Raw genomic sequence first — 16,971 nt, forward strand, 5'->3', positions numbered from 1 at the left:
ACCCCCAGTGATGCCCAAGCTCCCTGTACTAGCTCTCTGACCCTGAGACACTCTTCGTAAGGCATTATGTAAATATTTGGAACTTTAGTAAATTCACAAGTATTGACAAGTATTCAAACATTTCATGATTTACTTTAATAGCACACAAATTTAAGACACAAATTCAGTATTGTGAAGTCGATGTCCTCTATGGCATTAATCAAGGCTTTGTATTACTCTGTTATTATATAATATAGCAGATGTTTTTCCATCTGTTTTAATGATACAAAGTTCAGGTTTCAAGTCACATCAGATTTTTTGAATTCTGTATGTAATATGTTTATCAGGCACATTGTGACCCTGAGGATCATTAACCAGAAAATAAGCATGTTTGATTTTGTAGAACAGGTGGTGGCCTTTTAAAACAACTATGTCAATTAAATTGACATATGAGAATTATATGTCTGAAGAATTTATTTAAAATCATTTAGCATTTATTATAGCCAATCATATGTACTTATGTAAACACAAAATGGTTTCCATTGTTTAATTCTGGACTCTGACACTAAATTATTTTGTGAATCCTTTTTTATGGGGGGGGGGGAGCACACTTGGCAGTGATCAGGGGTAATTCCTGACTCTGTGCTCAGAAATCACTCCTGGCAGGCTCAGGAGACCAAATGGAATGCTGGGGATCAAATCTGGGTTGACCATGTGCAAAACAAATGCCCTTTCCATTGTGTTATCCCTTCAGCCCCCTATATTGTGATTTAGGATAAATATGTTTCTTATTTCTCTATACTATATTCATTAAGCAAAAAAATCTGTATAGGTATTATAGTATATGATACCAATGTTAAAAGCAAAATAAGCAAGCTCCCTAAGTAAATGAAAAATGATGCTATGGTGACATTCAGTGGATAAAGAAAAATAGGAGAAGATGACATGTCAAAAGTTCAAGGAATATATTCCAGGGGCTGGTGAGATAGCTCAGTGGTAGGGTGTTTGCCTTGCATGCAGCTGACCCAGAAGGGACCTGGTTGGATTCCTGGCATCCCAAATGATGCCCCAGCCTGCCAAGGAAGATTTCTGAGTGCAGAGCCAGGAACAGACCCTGTGCACTGTTGGGTGTGGCCCCCAAACCTATCAATCAATAAAGTTTAAAGAAAAGGAATAGATTCCAGAGTTGGTCTTAATCAGTAAATGATCAGTAAAATTGTAGAGTTTATGAGGATAGCAGATGTAAATGTCCCCCAGTTACTTATGATAATGACATTATGCAAACACTTGAGTCACCTTTAACATGCATTTAAGATATCCACATTGCCAAAATGCTCCTATAACTTGGTAAATAAGTTCAGTTAAAATCAATGGTCTGTGTCTTTGGGGGTTAACATTTTTGTGCGTTCTTGGGGTAGATGCCAGGAAGAATGACTGGGTCACATAGCAGCTCTAATCTTATTTCTTTGGGATACAAGGGTTTGAGTCATACCAAGCTATACTTAGGGCCCACGCCTAGCTCTGCCCTCAGTTATCAGTCCTGATTGGGCTTGGGGAATCATACAGTGCAGGAGCTTGAACCCAGGTCAGATTTATGTAAGGCAATCTTGTTATCCAATGAACTGGCCCTAGTTTATATTTTTGAAATGTCTGTGTGTGATTTTCCACAAATGATGAACCAGAGGACACTTCCACCAGCAGTGGATAAGGGCTTCTTTTTCATTGCACCAAAAGTAGGGGAAAGGTGTGGGGGCTGGATTGTAGTCCAGCAGGTAGGGCCATTGCCTTTTATACAGTTTACCCAGGATCAATCTTTGGCATCGCACACTGGAGACAGGAATAAACCCTGAACACTGCTGGGTGTGGCCTTAAAAAAAAAACAGAGAAAAAAAGTAGAGGAAGGGATCGTGGGGAAATGAGGTGTCAGAATAGAAGTGACACAAGTAACATGTAACTGTTATTCATCATTTAAAACCAGTAACTTCAACTGTTTGACTCCATTCAAAGATAATACGTTCATCTTGTACACATTACGTTTCTGTTTTAAAAAGCAGCAAGCAGGTCACAGATGCCTAAGTTCCCATATGGATCTCCGTTTCCAGCTTACACTTCTAGAAAGCTCCCAGCCCTAGGGAAGTACTGACATAGTTGCCTCCTTTTTTTTTTTTTTTTTTTTTTTTTTTGAGTAATTTCCACTTAACCCACAGAGGTGACTTTGGCAGTTGTAAATTACTCTCACTTTTTCTTTGAACTCGGTCCATTGAATCTTGTCCTAAAGATTTTAGACATGATAATTAACTCATTTTAATGGATGTAACTCTTGAGATCTGGGGAAAGATCCCAATTAGGATACTTTAGATTACTTTTTATTTACCATCTTCTCTCCATTTGTCTTCCTATTAATGTCTTTGGTATATAAGGGTAGACTTAAATCTTTCTTATCAAGGTCTGTTTATTAGTTTCCATTTATGTTATCTTTGAATGAGAGTTTTTCTCTGCCGATTTTTTCCTCATAAATTATCCAGAATTAGACCATATGCTTTTGTCTCTTCATTTTGATATGGGGGACATATCTCAAGTTGGTTTCATGAAGAATATTTTGTGTATGATAAAACACTTGCACCTACTCTAAGAAGGGTGCATGAAAAACAGTCTCAGGTTAATGGAATTCCTATTCAACTTACAGTTCTTTGTTGAACACCTCCTATTAATGGAAAGTGAAACGTGATCATGAATAAAGTATTGCAGTTTTATCTCTGTCGTATGGTATTAATCATTCATTCATCATTTTCGTCTTTCTCTTATGCACATTTAGTTTTTCTAAAGAAAAAATTGAATCATGACTAACAATTTCCCAATAATATTATAGTGCATTTCCAAAGAGTATAGAATAAAATCTTTATATTCATTTTCAAATTCTTGATTTCTGGCTTGCTTGATGTATTTATTTTCAATTTGGAAGTAAAAAGTTAATAAACATTCCTTTATCAAAGTTGACTATTCACAGATTAACTCACTGGGATGCAATCTATCACAAGGTCAGAAAAAAATCTTCAAATTTTGGAAGAAATACATAATGTAAATAATAATACTGTGAGATAAAACAGCATGTGCTCTGAGTTTAGCCTTTAAAGAATATTTAATAAACTCCTGTAGCTTAGAGTAGCAAGGATATTTACCTGCCGTTTAAAAACATCTCCTTATTTTCCTTTATTAACTGATATTTTAATGACTTTATGGAAGAATTTAGAGTTGCTTCTCTTGCTTAAGTCATAAAAGTAACATGCTCTAATTAAACCAACAGTGCCTGCATTGATGTTCCAGATGTTTGGAGTAGGAGCAATCAGTATAATCACCCTGGGATTTCTGCCTATGGTTTGCTGTTCTTTTTGTTGGAAGAGGTAGGCAAACAAACTTCTATTTGCTGATTTCTGAGTATATTTGTATATTTCTGCATAGATACATGCATTTATATATTTCAGAGTCATAGGGTTATGTATGGAGCCCACTTGCTTGATGGAAGTAGCTTGGGAAAAACCTAAAAATAGGCTGATCCTAATCTTCTTTGAAATGTCTGCTATTTTATTTTTCTTTACACTTCAGATATCATCTTGAATAGTTCATACATCAATACATCAAAGAAAATCCTCATTAGAAGGAAAAATAAGTTCCTGATCAGAAAGTATATAAAGCAGAGATAGTTTTTAACTGCTTGTCACAAAGGTTCCCAAGTGTGCATAGAGTAGATAGCCTCATGTTGTTGGCTCTTAAAGTCTTGTCTTATTTTCAAAATAATTTGTATTGTGGTGTCTTAACTTAGTTTCTCTTTTATTTAAACACCTTGATTACATACATGATTGTGTTTGGGTTTCAGTCATGTAAAGAACGCCACCCATCACCAGTGCAACATTCCCATCACCAATGTCCCAAGTCTCCCTCCTCCCCACCCAACCCCCGCCTGTACTCTAAACAGGCTCTCCATTTCCCTCATACATTCTCATTATTAGGACATTAACTTAGTTTCTTATAAAAAAAATCCAAGTTGACTGCTGACATGTTTGAAGTTCCTAGGAGTACGTACATATATACCTATAAATTTATATATATATTTATATATATATTCAGCGGAAGGAAGCATAAAATCTCTAAATTTTAAAAGTACAACAAAAGTCTAAGAATTTTGATAATTTGATAATAATAATCAAATTAAGATGTGAGCAAACTAGAATGCTGCTCTAACATGTATCATTATAGATTTGAAAGTCACATAAAGCTAATTCTTCTGGACTCTCTTCAAGGACTCGTTCAAGTAATTTAGTTACTGAAATAAGAGATCCTCATTATTTGTGGATTATATGTCTGAGCTGTTTCCAAAGCAAGACACAAATGGCAGTATTTTAGAGATTTCTGGAATGGTAGATATTGCTAAAAGGAAGTCTGTTGCCAACGAACTAATTATCTTATTACAAAGTGCAGTGGTTTCTCTTCTTCTTCTTCTTCTTCTTCTTCTTCTTCTTCTTCTTCTTCTTCTTCTTCTTCTTCTTCTTCTTCTTCTTCTTCTTCTTCTTCTTCGTCTTCGTCTCCTCCTCCTCCTCCTCTTCTTCTTCTTCTCTTCTTTTTCTTTTTCCTTCTCTTCTTCTTATTTATTTTTGGTTGTATTTTGGGGCCACACACAGCGATGCTCAGGGGTTACTCCTGGCTGTCTGCTAAGAAATAGCACCTGGCAGGTACGGGGGACCATATGGGACACCGGGATTCGAACCAACCACCTTTGGTCCTGGATCAGCTGCTAGCAAGGCAAACTCCGCTGTGCTATCTCTCCGGGCCCCCTTCTTTTCTTCTTTTTCTTCTTCCTTCTCTTCTTTTCTTCTTCTTTTCTTCTTCCTGCTCTTCTTCCTTCTCCTTCTCCTTTTCATCTCCTCCTCCTCCTCCTCCTCCTTCTTCTCCTCCTCCTCCTCCTCCTCCTCCTCCTCCTTCTTCTTCTTCTTCTTCTTCTTCTTCTTCTTCTTCTTCTTCTTCTTCTTCTTCCTCCTCCTCTTCTTCTTTGGTCAATTCCCAATCCACTTGACCTTTTTTCTTTAAATGCAGTTGGATGCACTGTTTTGAAACCTCCTTGGATTTCATTATTGCCTTTTTTTTTTAAATTTACATCAGTAAGTTTTTCTATAGTGGGTTGTCATGCTTTCTTTCCTCTCATCTATCAGACAATATTACAAGTATTTAGCAGAAAGAGTCTTAAAAAGATCTTTGCAGGGCTAGAGACAGCTCAGAGAGGTAGAACACATGTTTGAGGTCCTTAGTTTGACTTCAATTCCGCATGCCCCACCCCAAGCAAGCACCACTCATCAGGGACTGAGACCTGAACTCTCCCACGCCAGGACCACTGGGAAGAAACTTGTAAAAAAATTCTCTCTTCACGGGCCCAGAGAGATAGCACAGCGGTGTTTGCCCTGCAAGCAGCCGATCCCGGACCAAAGGTGATTGGTTCAAATCCCAGTGTCCCATATGGTTCCCCGTGCCTGCCAGGAGCTATTTCTGAGCAGAGAGCCAGGAGTAACCCCTGAGCACCGCCGGGTGTGGCCCAAAATCCAAAAAAAAAAAATTCTTTCTTCTACTTATGCTTTAATACCAGTTTTATAGTGAATGTAACTTCTCCTGGTATTGGTTTTCTCATTAGAGTCTGGAATTGAGTTAGATAATTTGTAAGATCCTGCATCACCATAAAACAAAATTGGAGCTCTCTGTGAATGACTTTTTGGGGAAGTAATAACAGGTTTTATTTGGAACTTCTGAAGAAGGGAGGACGAGGTGAGGAAGGGATTATTACACTTGAGAAAGAGCACAGGCTTCTCCAAAGACAGAGAGCCCCAGTACCCAGCCAGCATGAACATAAGAAAGTCCACATCTCAAGGGAGAGATATGGTGGTCATGTTCTGTGAGTGCCATGTGTATGGGTCAGCAACACATACACGCATAGCACAGACACATTGGCCCATGTAGCACACATGTGTCTGTGTGAATGACTCTTAAATCTGATCCATCTATTTCATATTTCCAATCTTGTGCTCCTGAAAGGAATATACTGTTAATACCTTAAAACCAATATATACAAAACTGAACTTCCTTTACTTTCCTCTCAAATCTTCTCCCCTTGACACCTGTCTGCTTATCTCAGTGATTTCCTTAGTCTACTAGTCTAGAAATCTTAGGTTGTTTTCATCCCTTTATCTTCAACATATGCTCTATTTGTAATCTGTTTGGGTAATTTGGGGGTTTATTTTATGTAATTGGTTGGCCACACCAAGCAGCACCAGGGATTACTCCTGTCTTTGAGCCTATTAATCAGTCCTGGCAGGTTCAGGGGATCATAAGGGGTGCCAGAGATCAAGCCTGTGTTGATCTTGTTCAAAGCAAATGCACTACTGTTGTGCTATTGCTCTGGCCCCATTTGGGGGTTTATTTATTTATTTGTTTGTTTGTTTGTTTTTGGGCCACACCCGGTGGTGCTCAGGGGTTACTCCTGGCTGTCTGCTCAGAAATAGCTCCTGGCAGGCAGAGGGGACCATATGGGACACTGGGATTCGAACCAACCACCTTTGGTCCTGGATCGGCTGCTTGCAAGGTAAACGCCACTGTGCTATCTCTCCGGGCCTGGGGGTTTATTTTAAAGTGGTCTGGAATTGGCCCCCTTTCCCAATGTGCTAACACTACTGAGTCTCAGCCTAACATGTTTTTGACTGTAGTTCTGGGCAAGTGGTTGCAAGAGAGTAACAAAAGTGAACCAAGATTTTCCTTAGTCTTCTAGGACTGCTATGACATCCTATGTATTGGGTAGTATAAACACAGACATTCATTTGATCACAGTTTTGGAGGCTAGGTCTCCACAGAAAAAGCACTAGCCCATTTGCTTTCTAGTCTCTTGCTTCCTGGAAGACGACTGTCTTCTAGCCATAAACTTGTATGGCCTTTCATTGCTTTATTTGAGATGCAGAGATGTGCTTGATCCTTTTGTAATAACACTAAGTTTACCAGATGAGATTCCTACAATGAGGACCTCATTTAACTTGAATTTCTTCCTCAGAGGCCCCGTCCCCAAATACAACTTCACTGGCTATTAAGGTTTCAACATAGGCATTTCAGGAGCATAATTATTCAGTGGATAAAAAAACAAAACTAGTTAACTTCCACGACAAAGGTATGGATGGGAACTGGGGAGGGGCATTTTATGAGTGCCCACTCCAAAACTTACAGGAGACACATAGGTAAGAGGACCAGAAATGAAGTTTGATAGATGACCAGGGGTTGGGTGCTTGAGACAACTTCCCTGGCCCTGCAGTATTGCTCAGTGACTGTAGCTTTAGGTGAAGAGAGAGCACTCAAGTAAGCCAATTTGAGCATATACTTGCTTTCACTCATACTCTAGATTGGGTATTTTATCCTGCTGGATTTTTTAAACCTAAAATAGCATTTCATTGTCTTTGGATCACTTGAGAGCTTGTGTGTATTCAAGACTAGTTGCATTCCCCCATGCCATGTGTTAGGTATTATAAAAGATCAAAAGGTGAATGGGCAACCCAGAGATTGGCACACATCACAAAGAATGAGAACAAGCAGTGTTGGCGGGGATGTGGAGAGAAAGGAACTCTTATCCACTGCTGGTGGGAATGCCGTCTAGTTCAACCTTTATGGAAAGCGATATGGAGATTCCTCCAAAAACTGGAAATCGAGCTCCCATACGACCCAGATATACCACTCCTAGGAATATACCCTAGGAACATAAAAATACAATACAAAAATCCCTTCCTTACACCTATATTCATTGCAGCACTATTTACCATGGCAAGGCTCTGGAAACAGCCAAGATACCCTTCAACAGATGAATGGCTAAAGAAACTGTGGTACATATACACAATGGAATATTATGCAGCTGTCAGGAGAGATGAAGTCATGAAATTTTCCTATGCATGGATGTACATGGAATCTATTATGCTGAGTGAAATAAGTCAGAGAGAGAGAAAGATGCAGAATGGTCTCACTCATCTATGGGTTTTAAGAAAAATGAAAGACATTCTTGCAATAATAACTTTCAGACACAAAAGAGAAAAGAGCTGGAAGTTACAGCTCACCTCATGAAGCCCACCACAAACAGGGATGAGTTTAGTTAGAGAAATAACTACGTTTTGAACTATCCTAATAAAGAGAATGTACAAGGGAAATAGAAAGCCTGTCTAGAGTACTGCGGGGGTTGGGTGGGGTGGAGGGAGATTGGGGACATTGGTGATTGGAATGTTGCACTGGTGATGGGTGGTGTTCTTTACATGACTGAAACCCAAACACAATCATGAATATAATAAAGTTGTTTAAATAAATAAAAAGGTGAATGGGTTCAAGCTCTGTGCTCCAAGAGGCATATAGTCTAATAAGGAAGCTATTCTATTCATATGTTCCCTTTCCAGTTCATCAAAAATGTTCAGATGGCCATATTTGGCCTTCAAAAGCAGTGGATTACAGGATTTTTTTTACCTTTTGCTTGATAGAGAAAGCTTTCCAAGTATGAGAGTTTCTTGGTTTTGCTGCTATAGGAAAAAGGAAGAGAATGATGGTGGGTAAAATCACAATGAAGCACAGAGTTAGTGTACCTGCTTGTGTGATGAAGGATGGAGGCTAGGGTTTGATTATCAGCTTCTCATGGTCTCTAAGAACTACCAAAAGCTACCCCTGACCATGGAACTAGGAATAGCCTTTGGCCACTACTAGGTGTACCTACAAAGCAAAGAAAAAATCGGAACAAATGACATCTTATTGTTTCAAGTTCATTCAAAAGGCAGTGCCACTCAAAGGCATCTCTGTAAACACATACTATAGATCCAGTACTATTTTAGTAATACTTAGGTATCTTTTTGTTTCATCTAGGAGATAGCTTACTTTTTTTGGCATACCTTACCGATTATCCAACTTTTTTTGGGGGGGGAGGCCCAGAATTTAGGAATTCTTTTCTATTTTAGGGGTGGTGGTGCACACCTGACTATTCTCACTCTTACTCCTGACTCTGCACTCAGGAATTATACCTGCGGGGCTCAGGGGACCATATGGGATGCTGGAGATTGAAGCTAGTTTGGCTGCATGAAAGGCAAATGCCCTCCCCACTGTTTTGTTACTCCGTCCCTGAGGATTTCTCCTTTTCATCCTCTTGTTTACATTTTTCTTTTTTTTTTTTTTTTTTTTTTTTTGGTTTTTGGGCCACACCCGGTAACGCTCAGGGGTTACTCCTGGCTATGCGCTCAGAAGTCGCTCCTGGCTTGGGGGACCATATGGGACGCCGGGGGATCGAACCGCGGTCCGTCTCCTAGGCTAGCGCAGGTAAGGCAGGCACCTTACCTCCAGCGCCACCGCCCGGCCCCCTGTTTACATTTTTCTGACCTTCAAATTTCATCTATTTAATTCAATTCTTCAACAAAGTGTTCTGTGTCTGCTACAGATCCAAATCTTTCTCTTTTGTCAGAATCTTTCTACCTTTGACTATAAATCCTATGCTATAGTACAACATTATCCTTTGTCCTGTTATTTTCTTTCTCTGAATAAATTGTAGCATCTTTTAAATTTTTCCTTAATTTTTGATTTTAGGCATAGTGATTTATAGTACTATCAATTATAGGGCTTCATGTAGACAATGGTCCAACATCCAATGCCCCACTAGAATGCACCCCCTAGACTTGTGCCTTCTTCCCTATCCCATCCCTTACCGTGATGACCTCAGTTTTGTAGACCAGTTCTTGGGCGCTTTTGCCTTTGGCCATTTGTTATTCATTAACTGTATATCTTTATACTCTACATATGAGAAAGATCTCTCTGGTATTTCTCCCTCTCCTTCCAACTTACTTTAGTTTACACTGAACTATCCAGATATATCCACATAGAAGAAAATTACATGGATTTATATTTTCTCTACAGCCATTGTATTTATGTATCATTTCTTTAAACTGTCACCTGTTCTTGCAAACTTGGATTGTTCTCATATTTTGGCTATGATGAAGAGTGCCTCAAGGAACAGAGAAGAAAGGTGATTTGAGGCCATTGGGGTAGATGCCAAGAAGTGGTATTTACGAATCGTATGGAAACTTACTTCTTAGTTTTTTTGATAAGTCTCAATGTTTTTTCTTGAAAGATTGAATCAGTATGCATTACCACTAGCATATCCCCACAACCACTTATTTGGGGGTGGATATAGGGCTTACTCCTGCCTTTGTGCTTAGAAATTACTCCAGGCAGGTTCGAGGGACCATAAGGGATGCCAGGGATCGAACCTGGGTTAGCTGCAAGGAAAGCAAATACCCTGCCCGCACACAAATATGTTTTATTTGTCACAAGAATATGTGCCAGTCTCACTGATATCAGGTGATATCTCATCATTTTGATTTGTATTTCACTGGCTACAGAGCATTTTTTTTCATATACCTCTTGACTTCCTGGAGGAAATTTCCTTTTCTCTCCTCCCCTTTCTTATAGATTTGATTTTTTTTCTTGTAATGATCTACCAGATCTTTATATATCTTGAATATATTAGCCCTTTGTCAGATGAGTGGTGGGCAAGTATTTTCTCCCAATCTTTAGAGTATTTATTTTATTTTGTTCTTTTTTTTTTTGCCTCACAAAATTTTCTTTATTTGATGTAATTTCATTTATCATTGATTTGTTTCACTTTCCTTAGCTAAGTAGATTGAATCATTGAAGATGTCTCCATATTTAATGTCATGAAGAGTTCTGTCTGGGTTTCCCTCCGTGTCATTTATGGATTCAATTCTGATATGAAGACCTTTAATCTATTTGGAATTGGGTTTTATGTATGGTGTGAGATACAAGTCTAAGCAACAAGTCTGTGGGGCCATTTTTCTTTATTAAAGTAAAACACAGAATTAACTTTAAAATAAAATCTATGGATAAAGCCAACATAGTCATTGAAACTGTTTAAAGAAAGAGATCAGAATGAATGGAAAAAATGTATGCCCTAAAAGTCTAAAATTCAGAAAGTCCTGCAAACGAAAAGCTTTCTCTTTAAATATAGTTGGCAGAAAAACCACCGTGATTTGCATAGTACCTATATCTAATCATCATTTAAGCTTATCAACTTTTACTATTTGATCATGAGGTGCTGACCCATATCTCATATGATTATATGCCAGCATGTATCATATCATATTATTATCCTAAAATTCAATTTTTTGCATTCTGAAGAAAAATTCTCACCAATGGGTGGAGAATGATGTAGTTGTAATTATTGAGACCATTGTTATTAATAAATCATAAAGAGACCATAGCTAAATTATATATATATATATATATATTTGACCTTTACCTATTATTTCCCTTATGCCTGGAGGCATTCTATGATTAATTGAGAAGAAGGTGTTTACTCATTCCACATTTATCTTACCTAGTAGAGCTCAGTGACATCCTAGTAAAGTGGTTTGAGGAGAGAAAAGTGAGTATTACCTTCAAAGCCCTCATTTCAAAGGCAGACCAATATGTCTCTGGTCTCTACAGTTTCAGAGCCTGGTTTTCCTGGATAGCTGAGGACACTGCCAAAAGCCAGTGCTCTGTGTTGTATGCTTCCAGGAACTGTACTGAGGATAGGAATGTCAGTCATTGACATACTCTTTTATGCAAATATATTTGATCTTTCTCTCTGATTATTCATTTTTGGAATGTATTACTGCTCCTTGGTTTAGACTTAGTTCTTGAGAAAGAAAAGCAATGAAGGCATAAATTTCAACTAATATTTTCTGAAAACTTGGCTCATTGGCTAGAGCTTATTTAAGTTACAAGGTAAAACGCTTGTATGAACTTACTGCCATGCTTGACAGAGGGATGGGATGAGACACATTAACCTAGTGGCTGAGAGACTGAATTTTAAGCAGGTCTGTATTTAAACTCTAGTTCCACTGGTAAACAACATAGTGCAAATGAACTTTCCTTCTTGCTGACTCATATTTCCAATTTTAAAAAACTGAAAGCAATCAAAATTGTAGCAGGCTCATCAAAACATCACAAAGATTAAGATCAATGAACATGCCATCTTGGCACATAGGGATCTGCCTTATTTGTCATTATGGTCTAATGGAGCAAGTGTGAGTTTTAGAGTCAAAATGATTTAAGTTGAAATGTGAGCATTTCCACTTTAGCTATTTGTCATCAGGGGTGGTTATCTAACCTTGGTCTGTCCCAGTTTAGTCATTTTAGTATAGAAAACACAAGAACTGTACTATGGGGTGGCCGGATAGATTGCATGGAGGTAGGGCAATTGTTTTGCATGCAGAAGGACTGTGGTTTGAATCCCGGCATCCCTTATGGTCCCCTGAGCCTATCAGGAGCAATTCCTGAGTGTAGAGCCAGGAGTAGCCCATGAGCACTGCCGGGTGTGGACCCCCCCCCAAAAAAAAAAAAAACCAGAACTGTACTATTGGGTTGTAAAAAATTAATAGAGATACAAATGAAGAACCTAGAAATTTCATTGGCTGGTTTGAATCCCAGTCCTGCCCTCAGTTTCTTGTGCAGTCCAGTGCAAGTAGAGGATTGGATAATAAATGTAGTGGTGAAAGTGCTTTGAAAATGACCTATGGTAAATAATGTGAACTGTTCCTCTTCAGTTTTAAAGTTCAGTGGAGAGAAAATCCCAAATGGCTTGAAGTGAAAGGGAATGTTTTAGCAAGAAATGTATGTTGGATCATGAATGTTGTCAGAAACATTGATGTCAGCAGAGGGAAGTAAGATAGTATTCCTATTATGGAATGGGGATTGATGAAAGTGGATGCATATAGGAGAATGGTACTTATGGATGAATCAGAGGTCATGCTTTCAGATATATGTAATATGGAAGTTACAGTATCAGGTGACCATGTGTTATAAAATAACCTTTACCTCATAATCACAGTTAGTGTTGTTCTATAATGATAGTAATAATTGAAAGTAAGATCACTTTGAAATTTTAATTAATAAATTAATTAAAATATAAACAGAGAAAGATGGAGCATCGACATATTTGAAGCAGTTATGGAAGATGAGGATCAAAGAGAAAGTGAACATGGAGAAGAACCCCAGGGTAATTCACATTAAATTATATTATTTATGTCACAATCTTGATTTAGCTGATGCTCATTTTCTGTATCACTAATGCCTGGATCAAAGAAGTATCAGCTTTTGAAATGGTACTATCACCAGGGATTTCTAGACAGTAGGAAAGTTATCAAGAAATGTGTCAAGTTGTTTGAATGCTACATATTCTAGCCTTGGGCTGGCTCTTCTCCCAAAGTATTAGTGAGAGAGACAAGTGAGAATAAATTGGCTTCTGAAAAAGGACTCTTCAGAGAAGGGTCCTATACTGGGACTCAGGAGACCCAGGTCATTAACTTGTGGCATTTCCAGGGGCAAATCACAACTTTTCAGTTTCTTAATATACCACCTGAGATTCCAGTGCATTACACAAATATGAGGTGTTAATGTTTTGCTTCAGTGAGCAGCAGGAGAGGGAATACTAGTCCATTTAATTTTCCTTCAGTTAAATTATTTCTGCCATTATTTACCATGGTTGGACCGATTTTTTAACTTTCCTAGGCTTCATTTCAAACTACAAAATGAGAGACAGATTAGATGAAGAGAAGTGTCATACACAATAAATAAAAGATATTCCTTACAAAAAGAATGACTTATATATGATGTTATTTATACACAGTAATTATGAGTACATATCATCACCAGAATATATTCTATACACACTGTAATTTTGAACAAGTGTGAGGTGCATGTATGCGTCTGTATATATCTAAATATATATGGCATTTTAACTAGACTAACAACTTGATTTCTGTGAACCATTCACAAGGACATGGGCATTTAGTTTTTCAGAAATGGTCATTATAAATGGTGTTTGTTGTTATGTATTTTATCTGCATGCCTCCTGGTTACATAAAAGCACAGAAAGCTGAAAATAAATGTTAATACACATTTAATATATAAAGTTTGTGGAAGCTGTTTCCTTTTATAACAAAGTGTGATGGACATTGTGTAACTTTGATTTACTTCTTCTCTTGTAGTGTTAATCTTCTTTTGAGATGAATGTCAACCATCCAAAGAAGACTCCTCAATTTATACCAAAGAGAGTCTTAGAAACATAAAATTTGGTTCTTATAATCCTCATATCAAAGTTAAAATAAAGATCACTTGTTTATGAGCATCAAACCAGAGCCTGGGTTCTTCTTTATGGGATTTTAAAAGGCATATGAAAAGCACTGGTAGCAGTTCAGGTCATAGGGAGCACTGTGAGTTTTGCAACTTGGGTGATGTCATCAACATATACTTCTATTGTTGTTACCTAACACTTTCCAGAAAAGTTTGGGGAATATTGAGGGAGCATATTTAACTCTGCATATTTTACTATTTTGAGGAAAGATAACTGTAAATATGTCCCTGTAGGGTTTATTTTATAATTTTTAACTTTTCCAGCATCAACTTTAAAGCATAGGAAATTTGGTCGTTGGAAATATGTAAAAAAAGAAAATGATCAACCATAATCTTACTAAGAACTGAACATTTGCTATCTTATGGTGACTTTGCTTTTTTTTATTCAGGGTTGCATCCTAGGCACCGAGGTCAGTGTTCTGATATATTGAAGGTACAAAACAAATAAGATAGCTATTAGATAACTAAAACAAAGATTTTTGAGTGGTCTTCAATTTTGTTGTAATAAATAGACCCTTTCAAGGTGAATGAAACTCTTGGGGGAAAAGTAAAACTTTATACCAAATGATCACCAGAGTTCAGTAAACAAGTGATATCTTTTTAAAATTATTGATATGTTTAGATATTGTATACACTGTTAACTGACCACCACAATTAGTGTAATTCCTTTTGTCACCATACAAAATGATGTTGTGAACTTTCAAGAGTTATTTTTTTAGCAACTTTGAATTTTGCAATGCACAGCACTACATTATTATTTATAGTCACCATGCTGAACATTGATTTACATGTTTTATAACTAGATATTTGTGCCTCCTGATCCTCTTTGAACATTTCACCTAGCCTCAAAATCCTCACCTCTGGCAGTCAACAACCTTTTCTTTGTATTTGCAAGTAGTTGCTTTTAGAATTATTTTCCAAGAATCTGGTACTGCTGTTCTAAATGCTGAGATCTGCTTTTAGGATAGCTAAATGAAAAACTAAAAGAGTTTTCTGGGAAATTATACATGGGATATAATACATGAACAGTACATAAAAACGAGTCCTTTATAATTATAAGATTGAGGGTCAGATAGATAGTATAGGGATTAAGGTTCTTGCCTTGCACATGACTAACCCTGGTTTGATCGTCAGCACCACAAACATATCCCAAGCACTTCTAGGAATGATATCTGAGTACAAATCCAGGAGTAAGCCTTGAGCACCATCAGAAGTGATCCCAAACACCCCTACAGAAACAATAGACTATAAGAAATATTGGCAAAAGCAGCTTCGGGCAAGGAAGAACAGCATAATTTAAAGCAATATTTTGAAAGTAATATATTGAACCATCCACACTGATTCTCTGTTTAATAAATTAGAAGTAAGGTTTCAGGGTACAATGATATGATTATCATTAAGTGGGTAAAGAATGTGAATTTTGGGTGTCAGTTGAGCAATAAAAGAAATCAAAGTAACAAATTGAGATAAAACGTTGAAGCAACTGAGGGTTGTTGTCATTAACTATTCAAAACCGAAGGGATCCTCACAGTACTAGGCATGAATTAGGTTCTACAGAAGAAGATTGTCTCCAAAACCAGTTCCTAATGTACTACATTTATCTGAAATGAATGGTCAAGTCCTGCCAGAAATTGATTGTTAAAAATTATGTGTGTCACTAACATACAAACCTAAACATACTCATTTTGTTTAATCCATTGTAATAGTTGTTCTAAATGAAAAGTGGGAAATAGTTCTGCTATAGAGCCAAATTTCGGCTAGTAATTAGATAACTGCCCCAAAGAGTGATGAGTTTAGTTAGAGAAATAACTACATTTTGAACTGTCCTAATAATGAGAATGTATGAGGGAAATGGAAAGCCTGTTTAGAGTACAGGCAGGGGTCGGGTGGAGAGGAGGGAGACTTGGGACATTGGTGATGGGAATGTTGCACTGGTGATGGGTGGTGTTCTTTACATGACTGAAACCCAAACACAATTATGTATGTAATCAAGGTGTTTAAATAAAATATAAAAAATAAATAAATAAAACCAGGTGTTATTTTCACAGACATTGTGACTTAAAATAAAGCACTCCTAAGTGATCTAAACCAAAGATCTTCACCTTAGCCCCTAGGCAGACATTGGTAGAGAATCTTACAGGCTGTAAAATTCATTAATTTGGAAAATATGGATATTATATATCTTGGATATCATCAGAAAATAGTCATGAAATAGGGATTCTCTGTAGTATAATGAATGAACAATTTATTCAGCATATCATATATAAATAACTTTTTTGGTCTGCTATGTTATAAGCTATGTGCTTCTTTCCCTTTGAGGTCTGCAATAACAAAAGATACCTACTTTGATGCTGACAAAAACTAGTGATACCTACTATGACTAATTTTGAGCCTCAGACTAAGCTACAATATGTCATGCATTCAATTAGCTAGTGTTAGCTCCAGATCTCAGGCAGAGAAGACTGATCACAAAAATGTACCTGTAAATGAGTTATAATTTAAGGGTAGAAGATAGAGAAAATTGAGGTAAAATTCAAATGGAAAAATAAAAGTAATCATACCACTGAGCTGCCAAGTCATCCCAGACAGATTGATTTCTGGGATGAGAACTGTGCAGCCTTCTTAGAATGGGGGCAGGCAGATTACCCTCTGTGCAAGAAGGCCCAGCACTCCACACCCACAACTGACATCTTCTGGCATATAAAATATCTAACAGCACAACTGAGCCTAATTAAGCTGCCAAATCACCAAACTGCTCCA

At 37.5% G+C, this 16,971-nt stretch overlaps 1 protein-coding gene across 1 annotated transcript in view; it reads right to left on the reverse strand.

Annotated features, from left to right (window-relative positions):
* ELK1 (ETS transcription factor ELK1) overlaps positions 1-16,971 on the reverse strand; it is a 679,088-nt gene that overhangs the window by 428,770 nt on the left and 233,347 nt on the right. The window lies entirely within an intron of this gene.

Source organism: Suncus etruscus, chromosome X, assembly GCF_024139225.1.
Source record: "Suncus etruscus isolate mSunEtr1 chromosome X, mSunEtr1.pri.cur, whole genome shotgun sequence".
NCBI lineage: Eukaryota > Metazoa > Chordata > Mammalia > Eulipotyphla > Soricidae > Suncus > Suncus etruscus.